Below are 14,531 nucleotides of genomic sequence, written 5' to 3'. Positions count from 1 at the left end.
AGCTCACATTCTTGTGGGAGATGAATGACAGCAAATGAGAAAACAAGCCTATAATTACAACCTGTAGTAAGGGCTTTAATAGGAATGAACTGGGTGTGCTGCTGGGAGAGCACTTCCTTTGAACAGTCATCAGGGAGGTTTGATCTAAGGGGCTAACAGTAACGTATAAATTGAGACAAATAAGAAGGTGCCAGATAAGCAAAGGGATAGAGGGAGAGCATCTCGGCATATTGAAGGAGCAAGAAGACAGCCAACATGGCTGGGAGAGAGGAAGTGAGGTAGAAAAATGGTTTAAGGTGACAAGCAGTTAGGTAGGGGCCAAGTTAACTGGAGTCTTGCAAACTGGGGAACAGAGGTGCATTTTATTCTAAGTGCTTTTGGAAGGGACATACCTGGTTGGTTTAAAGCATGGAAATGACATGCTCTGACTTATATTTTTAAAAAATCTCTCTGGTTGCTGTGTGGAAGTGGATTGTTCGTGGCGGAGAAGCAGAAGTAGGGAGACATTCAGAGGCAACTGCAGTCATCAAAGTGATGATCATGGTTTGGATTAGCATGATAGCAATGAAGATAAGGCGAGGTGGATGGATTTGAGATCTATTTTGAAGATGAAGCTACCAGACTCACTGATGGATTAGGAAAAAAAAAAAGAAAAATCAAGGCTTGAACTCCCGAGTGGGTAGTGAGGCCATTATCGAAGACTGGGAGGACTGGGAAGGAGCAGGATGGAGGGTAGGAGAAAATTAACTATATTTGCCGTACCTCTTAGTGAGCCAAATGGAGGTAATGAATACAAAATTGGATATCCAAGTCTGGAGCTCAGAGGAGAGTTCAGGAATGAATGAGAACCTGGGAGTCATGGCATATCAATGACATCTCAAGCCTTAGGATAGGAAGGATTATTTCCCTAGAAAGACAATGTAGGTAGAGAAAAGGGCCTGGAACTCTGCCCTGGGAGCCCTCCAACATATTAGAGACTAAGCTGAAAAGGAGGCTTCATCAGTGAAGATACAAAGAACTGCCAGAGAGGTATGAGGAAAACCAGGTAAATACAGACTAAGAGACATGAGAGGTTCCAGTAAAGGAAGTGGTCAGCTGTGGTAAAAGATACTGAGGGACTGGGTCAGAGAAGGACCTTGAAAAGAGTCTTGGATTTGGCAACATGGAAGTTTTCTGGGATTTGGACAAGAATATCTTAGGAAAATCCGCAGGGGTGAGGAAGTGGATACAGAAACCATAGATGACTCTGTTGAGAATTTTGCTACAAAAGGGAGAAGAGAAAAAAGGCAGAAGCTGGAAGAGGATGTGGGGTTAAAGGACGTTTTTGTTTGTATGTTTTGCATTGTTTTGTTTTAAGATGAGAGACAGACAAGTGATTAGTATTCCAGAGGGAATGATCTAGAAGGGCTGCAAGCCTGCTGATGCAGGAAGGAGGGCACTTACAGGAGTGAAGCCAGCCCTCAGTGGCGGAGCTAATTATACTACCCAAGTGAAAGCAGACACTACCACACCTAGGAAATGTTCAGGTCTCAAACGTGTATTCTAAGACAAATCTTTTGCCTTCTGTAATAAAAATATAAAGTCTGAGTAAAAGTGTTGCAATTTGTTTTCTATAATTCCTAAAATCACAGAGCAGGGATATAAAGAAGCATCTTTAACACTCGTATTCATACCTATCGACCTTCTATTTTTGTTTCTTCCACTTATTATTTGTAGCAGCTTTTAATCAGACAAGAATCCAAAACTTGCTAAAGTGTTTTCAAAGCTTCCTCCAGCTTAAAGGTGGAAACACATTCCCCAGACCCCAGACCCCCTGCCACCTTGGGAAATGTCAGAAAATAAAAGGACTTTATTTTCTCAAATGAAATGGCTCTAAGTTTAGAGAGCGATTAAATATGAACTTAGCTGAGGAAACAAACAAAAAAGAAAACGTGAATAAAATGCAAGGCAGAAGGAGTACAGTTTTAGAAAAATTATTGAAAAACTTCTGACAAATTAATAGTGGACTTTTAAATCATGATTCCACCATATAAATAAGAGTGAGACCTGAATCTGGAAAAATCCCATTGAGCCATCAGGACAATATACAAAAGGAAATGTGTTGTCTGGGGACTAAAGGGTGCACAGAAAATTGTACGCTTAGGGTGCAGCTTGGATACAGTGAATATGAAACTTGGCACTTTCTTTAAGTGTAATTAGGAGCTTGGGATGGATTCAAAGATTAGACACTGCTACCAAAAAATAAAGGGATAAACAGTCACACTAAGTCTCCATTTCCATCTCTGATCTCTCTCCAACCTTCCACCACGGCCAGAATATCCCTGTTCTCAATCTTATGATCTGAACCCCATTTTCTAACCTACGATATATGTTCCCACCAGTTCCTAAAGACCAGTGCTTGGGGTGAGGGTGGTGGGCTAGACAGATACAAATTTTAAAGACAGCTTCAAATTTTTAATTTCATATTTTCATTTGAGGAAGCAACACCATTGCTTTTTCCTTCATGAAATCTTTCCCAATCTTTCCAGCAGGAAGTAATCTCTCGCTTCCCTAAACTCCCACAGCACCATATCTGTGCCACTTTTTACGTGTTCTCATGTATATATGGTTATTTTTAGTTATTTTCCGTTTACCCTATTGGGTAAACCCTGGATGGAAGGGTTCAGGCTTTTCGATCTTAATATTTCCGATTGCACTTAACACAATGTCTCGTATTTAGTACGTATTGAATAAATATTTAAATATTGGCTGAAAAGTTTTACGAGATTTTTGTGACATGAAGGTGCCTGATTCAGGGTAAAACTACAGTGTGTTTGGATCGGAAGATTGCTGTTCAGCTCTTTACTACCAGAGCCATCGCTCTGCACGACCTCGGGCCACTGCTGGCACTGAGCTCTGTGTGAGTGGAGGCCCCAGATCTTTGTAACAAAGCGTTCCCTTTTCCTACTGAGGCCTTCCATTGCTACAGGGTTACATCCTTCACTGCACACCCTCAAGGTATGAGGAGGGCAGCATAACAGAATGAGTAAAAGCGTGGACTCTGGTGCCAGACAGCTTGGGTTCCGTAGCCTCCCACTCAGACCTCCCTTCAAGAGAGGGGGGCAGAGCCCCCCGTGGCTTCTTTGGATCCCCTGCAGCACTGGTGGCAGACCACACTTCTCTTAGACTCCTCCCAGCCGTGACTGAGCAACAGGAGGCTATGAAACTCCACCATTCATGCTGCCTGAGGGAATCTCCCACTTTGACCCAGGGACTCCCCATCCATCAGTCTGTCTGAGGCTTTCCCAGACCTTTACCCAGTCCTTCCTTCCTTCTTGCCTTTCACAAATATCACACCTGCATCTCGGTCTGAAGCCTGTCCCTGCCCACTCCTCCTGCCTCTTCCTTCTTTATCTGTCATAGATGTTTGTCCCAGTGAGCCTCATCTGTGTCTACTCTCACCCTGGTATTTGTTCTCAGAGAACCTATAAGGGTACAAGTTCAAATCTTGGCTCTTTTATTTTATAACCTCAAGATGTAACTTCAGGCAAATAATTAATTTTTATTTTTGCCTCTGTTTCCTCACTTGCAAAAATAGGAAAAGAATAGCACTAACTTCATACGGCTGTTGTGAAAATTAAATTAATTCCTGTGTGCAAAGCACTTTGGACAGTGCTCAGAGACCAAGCCTCTGCAAGTGTTCGCTATGATGAATTTTTCAGTGCCCAGGGCTGAATAGGCCTTGAATCAATGTGTGATGAATGTTAAGTTCCTGTTGGAAGTAAACATCACTATTATTTCAATTATCAGTGGAAAGTATTTCTGACTCTGTTATGTGAATAACTTAATTCTCCACTCCTCCTGGTAGGTATTGCTGTGTTCTTAATCTCCAGATTGATCTGTGGAATAGTATTCTGAAATGATTCTAGGATAATTTCCTGAGTTCCTAAGCATTCCATTATTATTTTTTTAAAAATTAAAATAAATTATGTTAGTTAAATGCTTTGCTCCTGCCTATATTCACTTGTTCTTCCTAACTCTTTGGTGAAAAAGAAGAACGACCCTCGTCCTGTTTATGACAGTTAGGAAAAGTACGACTCTACTCCTTCTTCTTTTCTCTAGACTAAACATTCCCAGTTCTCCCAATGCTTTCTTTTTGATCTTCATTTCCAAACTATTTATCACTTGTGCTCTCTTTCCTTGAAAGTTCTCCAGAGTTCCAAATAGTTGAGCCATGCACTGAAGAAACTTCTCCAAGGAGGTTTAAGTGATTGCAAATAGAAGAAATAAGAACTTTGCTTGTCTTCCCCAAAAATCCTGTGGTTAATAAAATCCAAGGAAGACAGTTTCTTTCTTTAATTTATAACTTCACTTTATTGGGGGGAAAGCAGTAGATTAATAAGGAATTAAGTGGAAGCAATTGGTTTTGCATCTGGACCTAGTTACTATAAAAGAAATTCAGTATGAAGAGTTTCTATTTTTAATTAGAATAAAATGCATTTGTTTATCATTGTTAAAAAGCTAATTTGAAAGGCTTAATATTAATTAGTTCACATATGATTTGCTGGTAACCACATAACTAAGAAAAAATTTCAGGGATCAGAACTTAAAAGGCGCTCTAAAGTTCTGTCAAAAATAAACAAGCAAAACAAAACAAAACACCAATTAAAACTAGAATTTTGTTTCCTAATACATCTTTTTTGGCAGTTCAACGACTTTATGGTGCCAAAGTCAAATCCTTGATTAGAATGTTTGTTTTGAATCCTATTTTTAAGTAAGCACTACCTTTTGTATCCCTTACTAGTCCTTATGAATCAGGCCTGTTTTTACTGCCTCTCCATTTGCTGAAAATGAACGTGAAGCACAGTTTCCATGGCCCCCTGGCTTCTGATCTGGAGTATCCATGAGCAGAATAATCGCAGACAGTCTGTGCAGACTTGATCAGTAGTCTCAGCTTCATGTGTTGGTGTTTGTGACAGGCAGCCCAGGCCACCAGCCACCAGGCTCACAGTACAATGCCCGGCACTGCGTCAATCACACCAATCAGTGGAAACAGGTGGGGAAGCTTGTAATTCACCTATAGAAGCGTGGAGAAGAGGATGGGTTTTCTGAGAAAGAGCCTGTAGGCATTTCCCCCTTTTTTAACATCAGGATTATCCAGAGATACCAACAGACTAGGCTCAGTCCGCCATGCTTTATTCAGATCCAAAAGCTTTGCCTCATCTGTAAATAAAATAAGTGGGAGACAACCACTCAAAGAGGGAAATCAGAGATTTAGAACACCTTGGGATGTGGCAACAACAAGAGTGTAGCAGGGGACAGGAAGGCGACAAGACAATGAGTCTTAAGCTTCCCTAAAACTAACAAGAGCTGTGCTTTTAAAAGCTTGTCATCTGAAACCAACACGGGGTTGAGAGAGAAAATTAGTGCATTCTGAGGCCCTTGCCTTAAAAATAAATGAAAAGTCCACGTGCTTAAAAAAGACAACAACAGATACTAAAACTAAAATAAAATTGAATTACAAATTACTTAAACTCTCCCACCACGAATCGCCCAGCTGTCCCAGATTTTTCTCATCAAAGGAGGTTCTGTAATACAATCAACAGATCAGAGATGTAAACATGGAAGAAAAGAATAAGATCTCCTTGGTTACGTGTAGGCCCATTAGTCCAACATGGTTTCATGTATTTAAAAATCATGCTGAAGTCACTTTGGAATGTCTACAACCAATCATTTTTCCCAGTTAGGAATTTTTCCCAGTAAGAATGGGAATAAGAATAGAAAACAACAGAAAGTAGAAATAGAAAACAATAGAAACAGAAACAATAGAAACAAAACAAACAGAAAGTAGAATAGAAAACAACAAAAAGTCATCAGTAAGGTAGCCCAAGAGTCATAGGATTTTATGAGATGCTATTAAACCAGCGAACGATTTTCCCATTCATTCCTTTCATATAATGGACTAGACGCCAACTCTGGTCATTGCTCTTTCCATCATCCTTCTCCCTCCTTTCTGGAAATGCACACAAGTCAAATTCAGGGGTGTGGCTGGTGTAAGTCCTCTGGGCTGAGAATGAGGACCCCTGGAGCCTGGACCTACCAACTGATACGAGCTGTGTGATGCTGGACCTCAGATTCTTCAGAAGTCAAGAGGAAGAGTTAGACCAGATGGTTTGATAGGGCTGCCATAACAAAGTACCACAGATGGAGTGGCTTAAAACAGTGGTCACCAACATTTTTGGCACCAGGGACCAGTTTTGTGGAAGACAGTTTTTCCACGGACCAGGGGGGCGGTTCAGGCAGTAATGCGAGCGATGGGGAGCCACAGGGAGTGGAGGGGGAGCGGCAGATGAAGCTTCACTCGCTCGCCCACCGCTCACCTCCTGCTGTGCGGCCCGGTTCCCGTGCACAGGTACCGGTCCATGGCCCGGGAGTTGGGCACCCCTGGCTTAAACAACAGAGTGTATGCTCTCACAGTTCTAGAGCCTGGAAGTCCAAGATCTAGGCGTTGGCAGGTTTTGTTTCTTCTGAAATCTCTCTCCTTGGCTTGCAGGTGGCTGTCTTCTCCCCGTGTCCTCACGTCATGTCTGTGTCCTAATCTTCTCTTCTTATAAGCACACCAGTCAGAGTGGATTAGGGCCAACCCATATGACTTCATAATCACCTCTTTAAAGGTCCCGTCTCCAAATGCAGTTACATTCTGAGGTACTGGCAGTTGGAACATATGAATTTTGGGGGGACACAATTCAGCTCATAACAGTCTCCAGGGTACCTTTCAATTCCAGAGTTCTCTGATTTCTTCTCTCTCTCAAATACTGCCTTTTCATTAGCTTATCTTCCCTTTTCTAACATGGAGAGACTCAGCCTGCTATCTTTATAGACTGCAGGGAACTGAGGCTGCACTTTTAGGCTGTCTGTAGTCTTCCTCCGTTTAAGTTAAAGCTACTCAGTAGGGGAGGCGGCACCATTCCAGACAGTAGGTGGGTCAACAGGAATTTTCTGCACTTTTTCTAAAGACAGGACCATTGAGCTCATGGCCACTGGAGACTCTTCGTTAAGGACCTGGCACTGTGAGAATTTTCTGCAATTATTTTTTGCAAGGACGCCAACACTTCCACCTTACTCTGCCTTCCAGACTTACGTGTTGTTTATGTTCTTTCAGATTGCAAGAAACAGAATTGTGCTTGGGTTTTTTTAAATCATTTGTTGAGTTGTTTTATTTTTCCATAAGGATACAAGGGCAAGTAAGGAAGACAGAATCTCAGCAAGGCTTTGCAGAGGATGAAACACTTAAAAATACTATGAAATTCCAAGGTTCTAGACAGCTCGTTTCTTCAGGGAAGATATCCGTTGTTCTTTACTCAGAGTGACTTCGGGTGACAAAATGATCATTCTATCTCTACCTCTACTGCTCCCTGAGTCTCTCTGATGTCTTTGAGTTCTACGTCCTTGACACAGAGGACGAGTGGTTGGCCAGTTATCAGTCAGTACGCATGCACTGCCTCTGTTGGATAGAACTCTTCTACCAAGCCACCCCATTGGATATTGGTTAGCTTAGCAATGGCTGGCTCCTGTCATCTGTCTATGTCTGGTCCTATCAACCTCATGATGAGACCACATGGCTCTAAGTAAGGTGACTAATGGCCGAGGACTTCCTTTGAGATGACATTAGGTGTTCTAGGTACTCTAAGATTTCAAAAAAGTAGAAAGTAGAGCCAGCAGTCAACTCGCTAACTATTCGCAGCATATCTCACCTTTTTCCTTCCATTGACCAGGAAGCTAAAGAGTAGTTTGTATTCATCGCCTTTACTCTCTCACCTTCATCCACTACTATCCTAATCCTTGAAATTCTGAGCCCACCTTCCTTAACTCTAACTGGAATTACCTTCCAATTTTAACATCAGTTTGTCATTTTCTCCTCAAACTTGCTGCTGCACTTAAAACTGTTGATGGACCACCCTTACTTGCAAAGCCTCTTGCCTTGGCTTCTGTGACTGCATTATTCAGGGGATGGAAAGTGGACCACAAGCTGTAGGGAAAGCCTTGGAGTCAATGGCTCTGGATCTGCATCCTGATTCTCCCCACTCAACATCTGTGCAGCACTGTGTGTGTTAATTCTATTCCATTCAATACATTTATTTTTGTGTACCTATCACATTTGCGATGATTGAGTAATGGGGAGGAATTCCAGATAACACCAATGTTTGGACTCAGATGAATGAAAAAATAGATGTGCAGATGCTTAAGCCTTACTCCTTATACCCAAGTAGACACTAAGATCTATTGATTCCACCTCCATAATATTGCTCACATCTATTCCTCTTCTTTATCCCTGTCACCCTGGTAGAATTCCCCACTACCTTTGACCTGGCTTAGTGGTTAACAAACTGAGTTCTGAATAGCTCCTGGAAATCCCAGGGAGATTCCTCAAGGACTTCTGTAGGTGTCCTACAGAAGGCAAGAAAGTGGTGTGGCCCCTCACAGGGACTGTTCCTGCCTCCTCATTTAAACAGGATCAGTTATGTGTTTTGTTTTGTTTGTTCTTGGAAAAAACCTTTTTTATTTTACTTTTTTAAAAAACCCCACTGGCCCACGTATTGATTCTGTCGCATCATAAGACTCTATCTTCAGAGTACCTCCCTTACAATCCGCTTTATAGTTGGCTTTCAGGTCATTTAAAGCGAAGCACCCTTCTGTTCATGTCCTTTCTCCACTGTCTGGAAATGCACTACTAGATACGGCAGCCATTAGCCGTATATGACTATTAAGAATCTATAAAAGAGTGGATATATGTATATGTAAAACTGATTCACTTTGCTGTACAGCAGAAACTAACACAACATTGAAAATCAACAATACTCCATTAACATTTTAAAAAAGAATGAACCCTAATGTAAAAAAATAAAAATTAAAAAAATAATTTAAACGAAATTAAAAATCCAGTTCATTAGTTGCACCAGCCTATTTCAAGTATTTGATAGCCACATGTATCTCGGGGCCACCATATTGCACAGCTCCTATTTGGAACATTTTCATCATTGCACAAGTTTCTATTGGATAGAGCTGGCCTAGCTCACTAGATTAAAATTTCTGACTTTGACATAGGACTTAAATCTTTCCTTTCTAGGCCCTTCTGCTGCTGTTTTCCTTCATATAAAGCTCCAGTTAGACTGAGCTGTTCCCAAATATACCTACTCACTTCTGCCTTCATGCCTCAGCTTACCCAGCCCCGCCCAGAGTACCCTTCACTCCATCACTGTATGCCCAACCCTACTCCTAATTGGGGGGGCTGTCCTCCATGAAGTCCTTGAAAGTTTCCCAACTCAAAGTTATTCCCTTGTCCTGCGAATTCTCATAGAATTTTAAATGATGCACCCTAATGTCATCCACCACCATTTCTTCACGGGCAGAATCAGTGACCTGGGGACCCAGCCACGCAGCTTCTAAAGAGTACACTGGGTATGTCACATCTGCTACTTCGGGTCTACAAAGTGGTTTTGGGGAGCTTTAGGGCTTCTTAGGAGTGCATTATGAAATGCTCTAGAAATTTCCATTACTAGCTGAGAGACTGGAGATACTCTGAGGTCTCATAGTCCACAATTTGTGGTTAAGCCAAAGAGCGCAGCGTTTGTTAGTGTGTTATAGATAAGTGTATTACATATACATCCTCTGAACACCAAGTGATGAGACACTGCCATAAGTTATACCCGAAAAGCAATCCCATCATTTACAGACACGTGTTAGATAGAAACATCATTCTACTACCTTTACCATACATTTGTGTTTGTTTGGGCTTTGTTTTAATCCCTACGGTGGGGATTAAAACAAAACAACAGGATCTGAGTTGATCAAATCCCTTGTGGTTGATCATCAAGACGGTAGGTCAGCTAGAGCGGGGGTTGAGTCAGGTACAGGACACCCTCGAAGAATCAGCTCTTCAGAGTTCAGTTCTCTCCCACTCTAGTCTCCTTTGATTTATAATCTACCAGCCTGCAGAGTCCTGACCTCACAGCGTAGGGCTCTAATCAGATAAGCTCACCATAAACCTTTCTTTATTCTCAAAACCCCTGCTCCATTCAAGCCCCAGCTGTACTTGAGCCCCTTCAGGGGAGGGCCAGACTTCAGGAGGTACTTAGAGACAGGCAGACCGTCATCATCGTGCAGGCTGCCAACCTTCTCAGGTTACTGTGAATGATTATAGATAAAGTCTGCTTTGAATTTGTTGGAAGAGGGGGAGACTTACAATGTATTTGGTTCAGGCAATTCATTTTAAGGGTTTGGGTTCCCCAATTTCCTGCAATCATAATCATGGTCCATTTTCACAGTCACTAGACTATCAAATCCTGTGTACATAAAATAAAGACCTAGAAAAAAATGGGAACTTTAAAATCTGTAAGTTAAAGTAGTGGTACAAATATTGTTTGGGACACTGTGAAACAGTAATCAGAATTACCCTCTCGCCATCAGAAGCTAACTGCGGCAGAGACACTGCTTTTGCCACGTTTCTAGATGTAGTAAAGATTCGGTACAACGTTGTTTAGAAATCATAGCATTGCAGATCCCTTCTCTACCACATTTAAAATGGAAAAAAAGAAGTGTGGGTGGGGATTTTCTTCTCCTTTGTCTGCACATCCAGCCTGGGGGCAGCGTTATTCATCAGAAATAAGCTTTCTTGTTTTTTAGACTGTGTTTACGACGGTTTTCGAAAACGTCTTCTTATGTATGCTAATTCGTTGGTACTGAAGCCTTTTTCCATTCCGTCAAGCTCACCTTCCGAAAGGGATAGTGAAAAGTTAGGGGCTGGCTCCCCCTGGTGCCTTGGTTGGAGAACCGCAGCTGCATGTCTGAGACCATCTGCCAACGGATAAGAGTGCCCTCTAGCGCATAGAGGCAGAGTAAAGCTACAAATTAAATGCTAATTACTAATTAAATACTCATGAAAAAATGAAAACTACAAAATACTAACACTACAGGAAAAAAGTGACCAATTATGCCCGAACTATGTGCCAAGCATTGCACTAAGGGCCGGATGAGCATTGGCGCTTTGGCTGTCCACTGCAGTGGGACACACCGTCCCCTAACACGGCAGCTTAAATAATGATCGTTTATTATCTCCCACGGTTTCAGTAAGCCAGGAATTCCACAGCAGCTCCGTTGGATGGCTCTGGCTGGAGGTTCCTCACGAGACTGCAGTCAGATGGTGACTGGGGCATCTCCAAGACTCGTTTGTTCACGTCTGGTGGCTGAGCCGGTGAGACTGGAAGAGCTGGGGCTGGAACATCCAGCACCTCTCCCTGTCTCTCCATGATGGCCGTACCTGCCCTTTGGAAAGAATTCTCTCTCTGCTTTCTACCAAGATGCTGGTGTGTGTGTCTGTGTGTGTCTGTGCAACTCGCACAGATTTACTTAGTGCATTAAAGAAGGAACTGGCACAGTGACAACGATAGTTCAAAGAAGGAGAGGAAGAACTATTATATCCAGTCAGTGGATGAAAAGAATGCTGAAATAAGATTACAAATTAGATGGAAACCGATCAATGTCCTATAAAACAATAAAAGCACAATCGGTAGGATTTATTTTTTTCTACTGGACAGGAATAAATTGCAATGTATAGATCTTCTATAAGTGAATGTTAACTTTACAGAGCCCTCTCTGTAGACCCTCCTCTGATTCCCCAGAATATCCAGACTTCTTTCAGGTTGGATCCCAACGAAGAGGGCCAGGGGGAAGCTACATTGCTTTTTATGACCCAGCCTCAGAAGTCATGCAGTATCCCCTCTGCTGTGCCCCACTGAAAGAGGCAGTTACAGAGGGCCACCCAGGCTCAAGGAGAGGGAACGTAAACCCCACCTGGGATGGGATATATATTTGGTGGCCATTTGTATAAAAATACAATTGACAATTGTTTTACTTAATTCTCCCCCAAACTACATGAGGTTGCTACTATCATTATCCCAATTTTACAGTTAAGGGAATGAGGTCAAGAGACATTAAAACTGTGCTTCATATGTCCTTTGTATGTCATACTGGAACATTGTCTAATAAGCCATGTGAAGTGCTATCTGTACATGGTTTTCAGTCTGGGCACTGCTGACATTTTGGGCCAGGTAACCTTTGTTGTAAGAGCTGTCCTGTGTATCGTAGGCTGTTTAGCAGCATCCCTGGCCTCTACCCACTTGATGTCAGTAGCATCCCCTCCCTCCCTCCCCTCGGTTGTAATAAATAAAAATGTCTCCAGACATTGTCAAATATCTCGGTGGGGGACTGCAACTCTGGCCCCATTAAGAACCACTGTTTTAGGGGAAGGTAACTTTGTTCGATTATTTACTATTGATTAGGCCAGGCTCTGTAAATGGCCCAGGGCCTAGGCCATTTCTGATCAATGTGGAAACCCTCCACCAGGCAACCTTTGCTCTGGACCTCCCGTTGGGCTGGCTGAGACTTTTGCAGGGCAACACTGCAATTTGAGACCCTTCCTAACATATTCTTCTGCCTCCCAACCAACCTTTCACAGATTACAGGCCTGCATCCTGGTCTGCATCTACTGCAGAGCCCTTTCCTGCTTCAGGCACCACTCAAAGCTGGTAGCCATCATGCCACCCAATGTGCTCTTAGCTGTGGAAGGAATTGCCTCTAGAACTCAAAGAGGCCTACGAGGTACCGTGCTTCCTTCTCTGAGGTGGGGCTTCAAGATGCAGCGATTCGTCTTCGGCTTTGGAGGGGATATCCAGTGTGCACCTGACAACTGCACTTCTGAAAACTTCCCTGAAGTGGCAGTTCTCTGAATCTATGTGGAATTCTGAGTTGGTAGGTTTTTCTTTTTTCTTTCAGTATTTTAAAGATGTCACTCCATTATCTTCTGGGTTGTATATATTCTAATGAGAAATCTGCTGTAATTTTATTTGGACTGCCTTCAAGCTTTTTTCTTTATCTTTGGGTTCCAGTAGTTTAACTGTTATTTGTCTATAGGTGGATGTCTTTTTCTCACATTTATGCTGCTTGGGGTTTCCTGTAATTCCTGGATGTGCATTTTGAAGTCTTTCTCCTTACGTTGTTTTTGTTAGCACTTCAAATATTGTCTGTCCTATTCTTTCTCTTTTATTTTCCTTATATGGCATCAACTTCTCTTCCTCTCATGCTTTGACCCAGGTGTGACAGTGCTTATATCCTTAGAAGGGCCTGTCTTCTTTAAATTTCAGACTTCTTGGCTATCCTGCAAACTTAGTTCTCTGACGGGTTCAAAAGAGTTATAATTTTATAGTTTATCTTGCACTTTCTTGTATTATTGTGGAAGTGATGTTTTCTTTCTAAAATATAGCTTTATATATATATATATATATATATATATATATATTTTAAATCTTTTGGCCGTGCTGCACGGCATGTGGGATCTTAGTTCTCAGAGCAAGGATGGAACCTGCGCCCCCTGCATTGGCCGCGCAGAGTCTTAACCACTGGACCGCCAGGGAAGTCCCTAGTTTTCTATATCTTAAGGATAAGTGAAACTTACCATAATTTTTAATTTTGTTATAATTTAAAATTTAGATAAATGATGCAAAAATAGTATGAGAAGCTCCTAAATAAACTTTATCCAGATTCATCAGTTATCTACATGTGCCTTATTGCCTTATCATTCTCTCTCTGTCTCTCTGCCTTTCTCTCTCTTTATATATATTTATCTACCTATGTCTGTATTTATATATCTTATGAATTATTTGAGAACTGGCTGGAGTCATTGTATCTTTTACCCTAAATACTTTAAACATCATTTTTGTGAGGACTTTTCCTTATAAACAATAGTATATTTATCACAATCAATATGCTTAACATTAAGAACATATTTCTATATCTATATCATTCATATATATAAAAATTAAGCTTACAATACACAGAAGGACTTCTTAGAATTGCCAACCCATACCCCTGTAAAAAGCAATCCTATTAACTAGGGCTCAATATCTCTCTACAGTTTTTTCAGGTAAAATTTAAATACATTGAAATGCATAAATTATAAGTGTTCAATTTAATGAGGTTTAAAAATTGACATACTCCCAATATCACACTGAAATTTAACCTCTTTATGAAGACTGCCTAGGCTAGCCGCCACATGCAACTTGAACATCCCTCTACTACAAAATTTACTGCAAATATTTCTCTATATGTTCACTAGACTATGAACTCATTAAAGAAAGAGACTATGCTTTCAGTTTGGGGCCCCCAGTTTCAAACAATATCTGGCATATAATGAGGTATCAATAAAAGTTTGTTAAATAAGTAAAATGGCAATTGGAACAAATAGCCTGCAGTTTAAATAAGGGAGTTGTGTAATTTTCAAGTTAAGATCTTCTTACTACTTCTACTAGATCACCAGTAAGGAATGTATGATAAAAATTGTCAAGACACGAAAGGAAAAGAAAAGACAGCAGTTGGAACACTAATAAATCATTATGTTCTTAGAACTCTTTACAAAGACATGAAACTCTTTTAATCATTCATGCAGCATTTTCAATTGGTGGGTGGTACAAATTACTACCACTTTTTTTATACAGTAA

The 14,531-nt window shown here is 41.4% G+C and overlaps 1 protein-coding gene and 1 pseudogene across 2 annotated transcripts in view; one reads left to right on the top strand and one right to left on the bottom strand.

Annotated features, from left to right (window-relative positions):
* Positions 1-14,531, bottom strand: part of NEDD9 (neural precursor cell expressed, developmentally down-regulated 9) — a 292,001-nt gene that overhangs the window by 247,234 nt on the left and 30,236 nt on the right. The gene's annotated exons all lie outside the window — the stretch shown is intronic.
* Positions 1-14,531, top strand: part of LOC115866149 (52 kDa repressor of the inhibitor of the protein kinase-like) — a 36,698-nt pseudogene that overhangs the window by 15,118 nt on the left and 7,049 nt on the right.

Source organism: Globicephala melas, chromosome 11 (assembly GCF_963455315.2).
Source record: "Globicephala melas chromosome 11, mGloMel1.2, whole genome shotgun sequence".
In the NCBI taxonomy this organism is placed as follows: Eukaryota; Metazoa; Chordata; class Mammalia; order Artiodactyla; family Delphinidae; genus Globicephala; species Globicephala melas.
This window is presented reverse-complemented; position numbering and strand designations above follow the sequence as displayed.